The sequence below is a fragment of the Maniola hyperantus genome, chromosome 21 (genome assembly GCF_902806685.2).
Source record: "Maniola hyperantus chromosome 21, iAphHyp1.2, whole genome shotgun sequence".
Classification (NCBI taxonomy): Eukaryota; Metazoa; Arthropoda; class Insecta; order Lepidoptera; family Nymphalidae; genus Maniola; species Maniola hyperantus.
In genome coordinates this window covers 2,251,285-2,261,975 of record NC_048556.1, presented here as the reverse complement: position 1 = coordinate 2,261,975, position 10,691 = coordinate 2,251,285, and the positions used below count along the sequence as shown (strand labels likewise).

Genomic DNA, 10,691 nt, shown 5'->3' with positions numbered 1-10,691 from the left:
TAGACGTACGAGAAAAAAATTGTTCCATTAATTAGGGTTGTATTGTAGCTCTGTTGCAGCATGATTGAAGGACAAACCAATCATGCCGAGACAATTCATCATCGTACCTAGGTATGCTATTCAGTAAAGTAATAAAGTGACTTGGGTCAACTTGCAAAAAACAACCACTTTATAGTTACCTAATACATATAAACTGTTTATAACAGGGCTTTTACTGAGCCACTAAATCGAAATCGATTTCGTTATTTCGAAACCATATACCGGAAAGTGAAAATTCGAATCAATTTCCGAGATATTATCGTGTGTTATTTTAGCGTATCGTTCTGTCGTTCGGCACGCTAAACTGAGATTAGTGAACGTACAGACAGGCTTTAGGACATAGTAATAATCGAATATGATTTTTCGACACCATCTAAATTGATATTCGGTTTCGACTTGTTTACTTTAAAGGTAATTTAAAAAGATAATCATCGGACAGACTGGTGATTTTGAATATCCAGGAATTCACTACTAGGTAGGTGTAAAGTTACACATTGCAACTGGCTTATGCTCGCGACTTCATCCGCGTGGACTACGCAAATTTCATTTTCCCTATTTCACCTCCTTAGGGGTTGAATTTTCAAAATACCTTTCTTAGCGGATGCGGATGTAGTTTGAACTGTGCGTTGGTAGATCAGTAATTCAGTCAGTCAGTCAGTCACCTTTTCCTTTTATAATATAAAGGAAAAGGTGACTGACGCTGAAATACGTTTTTCCAGATTAATCTTCTTTAATATATTATATTTAAGAAGATTAATCTGGAAAAACGTATTTAAAAAGTTAATTTTCGATTCGTTTCCCGGTTGTGATTTTTATGAATTTCATCATCATCATCAAGTCATGAATCGCCGGCTCACTACTGAGAACGGGTTTACCATCGGAATGAAAAGACTTTTGGTTATAGTCTTCCAGGCTGCGCTGGCCAAGTGCAGATTAGCAGAGTTCAGACACCTTTGAGAACATTATGGAGAACTCTAACGTATGCAGCCCCCCAATTGTGTAAGAATAACCATTTCATGGCTATCGCAATCGTCAAGAATTCTGCCCTTTGATTGGCTGTGAAAAAATGTAAACAGCGAATCAACCAATCAAAGGGCCGAAATTCTTGACGATTGCGATAGTCATGAAATGGTTATTCTTACGCAATTGGGGGGCAGGTTTCCTCACGATTTTTTTCTCCACCGGTATCACAGAAGTGATACCTATCTAATACCTGCGTGCTCGGAATCGAATCCCCGACCTCCGATTTGAAGGCGGAGGTCCTAACCAAGGTTATCACAGCTTTTCTATACCTTCCAACTACGAATGAGAACGAGAGAGATTTTACGAATGAGAATTTCGGCTCCTCTCATAATAAAAATAGACGTGGTTAAAAACATTATGTACCAATTTTAAAAGGCACCTTTGGCTGTTACTTAACACTAGAATGTGACCACCCTAAGGTTGGGTTGGGACCAACAGATTCGTTCCAACTTCCAGCATCACGACCTTTTAATGTTTACACAGCTGCCTCTGGATGGATTAGTTCTTTTTTTTGTTTTTAGGGTCCCGAACCTCAAAAGGAAAAACGGAACCCTTATAGGATCACTTTGTTGTCTGTCTGTCTGTCTGTCAGTCAAGAATGATTCTAGGTCAACGGGAAGTACCCTGTAGGTACTTCCCGTTGACCTAGAATCATGAAATTTGGCAGGTATGTGGGTCTTATAGCTGGCTTTGGCCAAGCGCGAGTCAGACTCGCGCACTGAGGGTTCCGTACTACAATCGTATTTTTTCGACATTTTGCACGATAATTAAAAAACTATGATGCATAAAAATAAATAAAAATCTGTTTTAGAATGTACAGGTGAAGACCTGTCATATGATACCCCACTTGATATAGTTATCTCACTTCGAAAGTTGAAAATACTAATTACTAGTTCATGACCACAATTTAATTTTTTGTGTGATCTAACCCTAAATTCACGGTTTTCAGATTTTTCCCCAAATGTCAGCTATAATATCTACCTACCTGCCAAATTTCATGATTCTAGGTCAACGGGAAGTACCCTGTAGGTTTCTTGACAGACAGACAGACAGACAACAAAGTGATCCTATAAGGGTTCCGTTTTTCCTTTTGAGGCACGGAACTCTAAAAAGAGAGTAAAAGTGGATAGGGATGCACTTATCTCTATGAGAGATCTTTCTCTCTAATATCTAGGTAGGTGTATGGGTTAAAAAATAAGCAGGTCCATAATCTTCTCAAATATGGCTAAAGATACCTACCAACGAAGAATAATAAAAAAAACTAAAGTAGGTATCTACCAATTGAATTCGAACGCAAACTTTTCGTACAAAAGCACTTGCCTAAGCCAAAACACATGTTGAAAATTCAATACAAAGGATTTTTGCAAAAAACCTGCTAGGTAGGTCAGGAAAAAATAGAGCAAACGATCTCTTCATTTAAAATTAGACTTTATTATAATGAAAAAGAGATCAATTTCGAGTGTAGTTTTAAGAGCAGAGGACAGCTACCTGTTGTGCAAAGGGTGGTTTAACAAAACTTTGGGTGAACTTGTTGTAAAAGTTCGTACCTACCAACAAAATAAGTTATTGTTATGTTTTACTCTGCCAATCCGCACTTGGCCAGCGTCATTCAGCGTGGTAGACTATGACCAAAACCCTTCTCATTCTGAGAGGAGACTCGTGCTCTGTAGTGAGCCGGCGTGGCAATTGGTTGATCATGATAGTGATGATGACGATGCAGTAGTATTTTTTTTATTTTTGTGATGTTACCACAAATTCACGGTTTTCAGATTTTTTTCCCTCATGTCTGCAGTAACACCTATCTACTTACCAAATTTCATGATTCTAGGTCAACGGGAATAGTAGGTAGGTTTGTTGACAGACAGACAGACAACAAATTTATCCTATATAAGGGTTCCGTTTTTCCTTTTGAGGTACGGAATCCTAAAAACAGACAGACTCTGTTTTTGTCTGCTACCACATCAACTCATAATTTCAGTTTAATCTGAACCCTAAACAAACTTTATCGCCTAAATACCTAGTGCAGACGTAAACAAACTAGAATCTAGATCGAAGAGACTGTCCAATCAACCTAGATCTAGCCCTATGAGATTCCTTTGTTTCGTCTAGCCTTAACCGGTTTATTTTACGACGAAATTGGTACTTAGTAACACATAAATCCTTTTGAAGGATATTCGAGTTGCAATCGATACAATCGTTCAATTTGTATCGATTTGTTTTGGCACGCTTTTGATGCAGTGCGATTTGAATATCTAGATAGACTAGCTTATGCCCGCGACTTCGTCCGCGTGGACTACATAAATTTCGAACACCTATTTTACACCTTTCATTTTTTTTAAACTCACAGACTTTCATACAAATTTCAAATCCCTATTTTACCCATTTAGGGGTTAATTTTGTAAAATCCTTCCTTAGCGGATGCCTACGTCATAATAGCTATCTGCGTGCCCAATTTTAGCCCGATACGTCCAGTAGTTTAAGCTGTTCGTTGATAGATCAGTCAGTCAGTCAATCTTTGAATGATGACGATGTACTAAGCTTTAAAACTAGGTAATAAGTATAAGTGTTTGTTTTTACATTTTAACCACAAATAAAGGCATTAATTACCCCTCTTGCTATCAGTATACAAAACCACCATGTTAGGAAATCCGTATATGCCACTTCTTAATAACAACAAGTTTATCTATTCTCTAATGGGACTACTCTTATCTGTTAATGGCTTCACAAACTTACTAATATTTTTTACAAAAGTTTTTTTTTTCACAAAACTGATCCTTGGCACATGTCGGTTTTTTGTTGTAAATCTATTGCGTTTTGGTGTTTGGCATAGGGTAAGACGATCTATTACCGACCTATTTTAATTTCTTTGAAAAAGGGGATCAAAAAGCAGAACTTAATGGTCTCTTTTTTAGAAGGATTTTCCGATAACAATCAGAGTCTGCTACTATTTTTAGAATATTCTTTAAAAAAAAAAACTTTTGACTCACTGATTGACTCATCAACACCCTGTCCAAACCCTTTGACTAAGCAAGCTGAAATTTTGTACAGATGTTCTCTTTATTATGTAGACAATAAATAAATGCCAAAATTTCCAAATTCTCATGGGATACAGAATAAAGAGGATTTATATTTTCGCTGATCCAAACCGTCGTTGGCTGCTAGAAATTCATAAAACATGAAGTGATTTCCTAAACGTTCAGTGAGTAAATTTAAAAAAAATATTACCTATGACCTCGATTTCTCAATAAGTGCCGTAACTCGATCATTTACCTTACTCAACTTGCGTCCATGTCTTGTCCAAGTCAGCGCTTTAAAAAAAAGATTGTTTACATTTTTTTCTTACACTCAGCTGTGTAGTATTTTTTCTGAAACGTAAAAGGCAGGAGGAAAGATTTACTATTTGGTTTTTTTATACCCTACCCGGGTGAGGGTGTATACCTATTAGGTACCTAATCTATGTACAGTTTCACCGACTTAGGATTGTTACTGAAGATTATTTTATTTTATTCAATACAAGTTAGCCCTTGACTGCAATCTCACCTGATGTAAGTGATGATGAAGTCTAAGATGAAAGCGGAATAACCTGGAAGGGGTAGGTATGGCAGTTTTTATTAAACCTTTAACCCCCTTGGTTTCTACACGGCATCGCACCTGAACGCTAAATCGCTCGGCGGCAAGGCTTTGCCGGTATAGGGTGGTAACTAGCCACGCGGAAGCCTCCCACCAGACCAGACCAAAGAAAATTTAGAATGTATAAAATTCCTCAATTTCCCTGCCGGAAATCGAACCCGGGACCTCCCACTAATAAGACCACAGCGCTTACCACTGCCACAGAGAGGTTATCAAGATTGACTACCTACCGTAACAACTTGGAATAACTTCTGTTGTACAAATTATAATTAAGGTGTGCGCACAGATGCACTCTCATAGCCCGATGGGATGGTAATACGACACTACAGGAGAAAGATAAGGTGGATTATATCACGTGGATGAAGTCGCGGGCTGAAGCTAGTAATTAATAGTACCATATCACTCACCACTCACTGTGCCAAGGAAGTCATCAAATGGTTAGTTTTCTCTTTCTAGTTCCCACAGTTTTCACTAGCAAGCCCAACCTAGTGTGACTCAATTTTGACGAAAGTGCATAAATAATAATGCATTCGGAATAACAGATGCCGTATGGAACCGGCAATCTTTTTTTTTCGCTTAGGAGGGGAAAATCCTCATGGACATAGTACCGGACTCCTACCGACTAAAAACCCCCTCCTTTCTCTAAGCAATAGGTACATTATGTAAGAAAAACCCTGACACACTCACTGACTGGTTCAACAACGCCCAGCCAAACCCTTGGACCTGGAAAGCTGAAATTTTTCACAGAGGTTCCCATTATAAGGTAGTCAAGGAATAAGGTTTCATTGTCTTCTTTTACCGTAATAAGACCAGATTTTTTTAAATTACCCCGAGAGCAGTGCCGCGGGCGGTTGCAATACGACAAGAAAATCGTCAAATGGTTAGTTTTCTCTCTCTAGTTCCCACAGTTTTCACTAGCAAGCCCAACCTACTGTGACTCAATTTTGACGAAAGTGCATATGCGCTAAATAATTATGCTTTGCAATAACAGGTGCCGTATGGAACCGGCAATCTGCCGTCATAACTAACAGGGAGTGGATTAAGTTTGGATTCACTTGAGTTGATAAACTCCCCCCAATTTTGTTGTACAAAAAAAAACTTTGACACCTAGAGGTGGTTGTACCCCAAAGCGCAGTGGTCTTCTCGGCCATACGGGGTACGGGCCTCCGAAACCAGTATGTAGTAAATTATTTAAACGATTCAAAAACACGTGTACAAAAGCCGCACCCCCGCTATCTTGCACTGGCTTAGCGCGGGGGCTGTGCGGGTGTGAGGGGCGTCTACACCCCGATTGCCATCTCGACCTGTCGCGTACTATAGATACTATTCATTTCTATAATAATTTCATACCTGTTTAACTTTAGTACAATATTTTTGATGCAAGAATCGCCAACGTCCATACCATGTTGAATACACCGGTTCTCGTCCGATCACCGAAGTTAAGCAACATCGGGCGCGGTCAGTACTTGGATGGGTGACCGCCTGGGAACACCGCGTGATGTTGGCTTTTTTATTTTTTTCTTTATTTTTAAGGTATTTTTTTGTGTTTTTTTAGAAAAAATTGTGTTAGCTGCTCTATGGATTTCTGTAGCCGTGCAATGAACTCGCGCTAGTCGCTAATCTTCCTGCAGATTGCAATTTATTAACTCCGTGCTCCGTGGACAGTGTCCGTGCACGCGACCACTCGTCTGTTTTTGGAAAACTGCACCAATTTTTTTGTTTTAAAGCTAATAAAACATATTTTATGCCCAGAAAAAAAACGAAAATACTGATGTTATCTTTAAAAATATAAAAGGAATAGATGACTGACTGACTGACTGACTGATCTGTCAATGCACAGCTCAAACTACTGGACGGATCGGGCTGAAATTTTGCATGCAGACAGCTATTATGATGTAGGCACTCGCTAGGAAAGGATTTTTGAAAATTCAACCCCAAGGGGGTGAAATAGGGGTTTAAAATTGGTGTAGTAGGTAGTGTATCATAAGCTAGTTCTAATTAGTTCTTATGAAAATATATTCATAAGCAAACCTATCAATTTACTCGAATAGTTTTCGACCTATGTAAAAAACAGAAAACAAAAATATTCAGTAGGTATGAATTGATAGCAAATTATTATCCTACCAGCCCTAGGTATATTTACATGAAGTTAATACGTAAACTAATGAAAAACTTGTCCATTTCAGGCCGATATTGGAAAGCTTTCGAATGATTGCCTCCCCCCCCCCCCCCCCCCCCGGGTTTACATATTGTCCGGTCCTCAGCTGGTTTTAATAGTTTTTAATCCTGCTCAACGCATTGTGAAAAAATAAATTTACTTTTTTTTAAATTTATTTTTGAAAAAATGAAAAATTATTTTTTACTCCGAAATTTAACTTTTGGGAGTACTTAATGTGCGTTTTAAGCAATTAATATAATAATATATCTATAATATAAAAATGAATCACGAAATGTGTTGGTCATCGCAAATCTCGAGAACAGCTGAACCGATTTCGCTAATTCTTTTTTATAATATTCCTTGAAGTAGGTACGAGGATGGTTCTTACGGAGAGAAAAATTTAAAAAAATTGATTCGATTGTTAGGCGGTACGAATTTCGCCAGGGTAGCTAGTTAATAATAATAATTTTATTTATTTATTTATTTATTTATTTATTTCACAACTTAAAACTATCCTTACAGGCTAACCTAATGCGATAGCTAAGTAAACTTAAATTATTTATATCTACTTATTACGTATTACATACTTTTTACTATTTACAACTAACTAATAATAATTATATATATAATATTATATATATAAATTATATATAATTAATAATAATTATGACTTGCTTTGAAGGTTGAAGAAAAACATCGTGAGAAAACGAGCATGAGTGACAGTTCTACAAGCTGTGCATTGTTGTGAATCAAAGAATAGAATAGAAATATTTCATTAATAAACTTTTATTTATTTATAAACTGGATTTACTGACCAGTAAGCCATCAGTGCGGTGGTAGGTACCATTCCACCAAATTAAATCTAAATCAATCAACTCCTTGTGTTGTATTTGCATTCGATATTCGTTTTACAATGTAACTGACAGGCTTTAATTTAGTCACCTGATGCCACCTGGTATAGCTGAGTAGCTAAATGCTATGTTTATTGTAAGAATTTGTGCTGACCTTATTGTTGATGTAAGCTTTTTTTAATATTGTAAATTGAATCTTTGAAAAGAACAACCGCCGAATTTCTTCTTCTTCTCCGTAGGAAAGGCATTGCGAACCATTCAATATTAGCTGGCGTATTTCCACTTGAACGTAAACATCAGGGGTAATAAACCAAACACTCATAGAGCCCATTCATTTTTAAAGGAGCCGGTTCGACCTATCTAGTTTGTACCCTTGCCCCTTTGGTTTCTACATGGCATCGTACCGGGACGCTAAATCGCTTGGCAGCACGACTTTGCCGGTAGGGTGGTAACTAGCCACGCGGAAGCCTCCCACCAGACCAGACCAATTAGAACCATTTAGAAATTATAAAATTCCGAATCCCTGCCAGGAATCGAATCCGGGACCTCCCACCAATAAGACCACAGCGCTTACCTGCACTCTCTGCGCCAGGGAGGTCGTCAAAAGAGATGGTTATTAGTACGAATTCTGAAGTTTTGATGAAAAGCGGTACAAGATTGGATAGAGAATGAACACACATATTGTGACTCTCGTGTAGGTTGTTGATAGACGCTACTTGCTGCGGAAAAAAGGTAAGTATACTGGGAAAGATGTGATATTATCAAGCAATAGATTTGTATGGGCTTAAGTAATAGAAGATTTTCTATTACAGATTAGCGCGCTTCCATCTTAACAGTACCATCATCCCTTAAAACCAGGTAATATCGCAGTTCTCATGACTACGATTATATATACCTGGTTACCTTAATAATACGTATTTAAAAAAAAAACGCTGATGAAGGTAATTAAAACGCGTTTAAACTCCGTAATAATATGTAGCTATTAATATGATAATGCCAACCCACTATATGAGCTGCACTCAATCTATTAATCCGACCCCGTCACGCGGAAAATCGGCGATACGACGGATTTATGATTATAAAAGCATTTCGAGTTTACGCACTTATAAATATTGAAATTATTGAGTGCGCTGTAAAAACATGAATTATGGGATTTTATAACTTGAGTGTATCAAGTATTAAGTGAATAAATTATGAAAAGGTATCTACTGAAATCCGTCACTTATAAAATGAAATATTTGATTATTTATTATTTCTCCTATGGGCCTCATAGGAGATCTCAGAGTCACTCAGCGGGCGATGTAGAGAGCTAAGCTTGGAGCCTCCCTACGTGATCAATATAGAAATGAGTAGATCCATAGGAGAACTAGAGTAACCGATAGAGCTTTTTATTATGCAGACGCAATCTCACCTGGTGGTAAGTGGTGATGCAGCCTAAGATGGAAGCGGGCTAACCTGGAAGGGGTATGGCAGTTTTTGTGGCATCGTACCGGAATGCTTAATTGCTTGACGGCACGGCTTTGCCGGTAAGGTGGTAACTAGCCACGGCCAAAGCTTCCCACCAGACCAGACCAGAAATTTTGAAACTATAAAATTCCAAACCTCTGCCAGAAATAGAACCTGGGACCTCTCACTAATAAGACGCTCGCTTACCACTGAGGTCGTCAAAAGCTCAACGGGTTTCGAACCTGAAGTTGCAATGTGCAGGGCACTTAGTTTGAAAAACCGATAGATGTTGGGGTCCCAACGTGCTAGAATGGAGACCTCGCACCCGAGGGTGCAGTATTGAAAGACCCTTCACTAGGCCCAAGAATGCCCGGCTGAATTTGTAGTTCTTCTCAGACCAACATGCATTTTGATTTCTCGTATTGGCTTTAGCTTTAAGTTTACGTAATTAATTAAGTATTACCATTATCTCAATTTTGACATTCAATTGACAATCATAAACTTTGACCAAGTGAAATAAAAAGCTTTGGCTTTGATTGTTTTATTTTTAGTGTTCCGTACCTCAAAAGAAAGCAAGGAACCCTTATAGGATCGCTTTGTCCGTATGTCCGTCGTGTCTGTAGTATCATGAATTTTGGTAGATTACCTATCTACCAAAACTTATAGCACAAGTAAAGGAATAAATTCGAAAACCGTGAGTGAATTTGTGGTTACATCACAAAAAAAATTAAAATGTGTTCACGAAAATTTTCGCGAACACATTTTAATTACATCGCCATCTATATGTGATTTGATTTGGGGATATTAATTTTAATTTATCAAATCACATATAAATGAAGCCTTAATTTTTTGTAATGATGTTGCAAAAGCCATTTTCGCTCGTGATGTTCGCTGAAAACTGATTTAAAAATTCCATTAAAAATATCTTATTTGACGGTGTCAATGTTTATCCGCGCTAATGAATTTATGGCCTCCATTATCATAATACTCACTCGTGTCGAGTTTCACATTACAAACTGCAGACTCCGATGGATGCAAATGACAACGCTCGTCGAATAATTAAAATTTCGTGTTAAAACTATATATGCGATGGAAAAATTGTCACGTCACAGTATTTTTTAACGATAAACTAGCTTATTTTTATTCGACTTCTAAAAAGGAGGTGGTTCTCAATTCGGCACGTTTCTTTTTTTTTATGTATCGATTTTTCGAGGTTTCTGGACCGATTTGCAAAACTTTTTTTAACTAGAAAGAATCCTTTCTGAGCGGATGTCTACTGCGGATCCTGACTGATCGAAGCTGTCAGTCAGTTAGTCAGTTTTTGGTTTTGTATATTTAAATTTTCGTTCTAAAAAAGTTAGTCTTTAAATGTCATGTTCCGTCCCGTTTTAGCATTATTAGAAACAAAAAGATGCAGACAGTAAACACTCTAAATTTAGTTAAGAGAAAGAACACAGAATCGGCTCTAATGTAAGTTTAATGGCAGATGCCAGATAACATTGAAAATCATCGACTTCAATTTTAATTATTTCCATGACAATATG

At 37.6% G+C, this 10,691-nt stretch overlaps 1 non-coding gene across 1 annotated transcript; it reads left to right on the top strand.

The window, feature by feature from the left end:
- Window positions 1-6,080: 6,080 nt before the first annotated feature.
- LOC117992636 (5S ribosomal RNA) lies at window positions 6,081-6,199 on the top strand. Its single transcript, XR_004675082.1, has one exon. It is a non-coding gene; the product is annotated as a 5S ribosomal RNA (ribosomal RNA).
- Window positions 6,200-10,691: the final 4,492 nt, after the last annotated feature.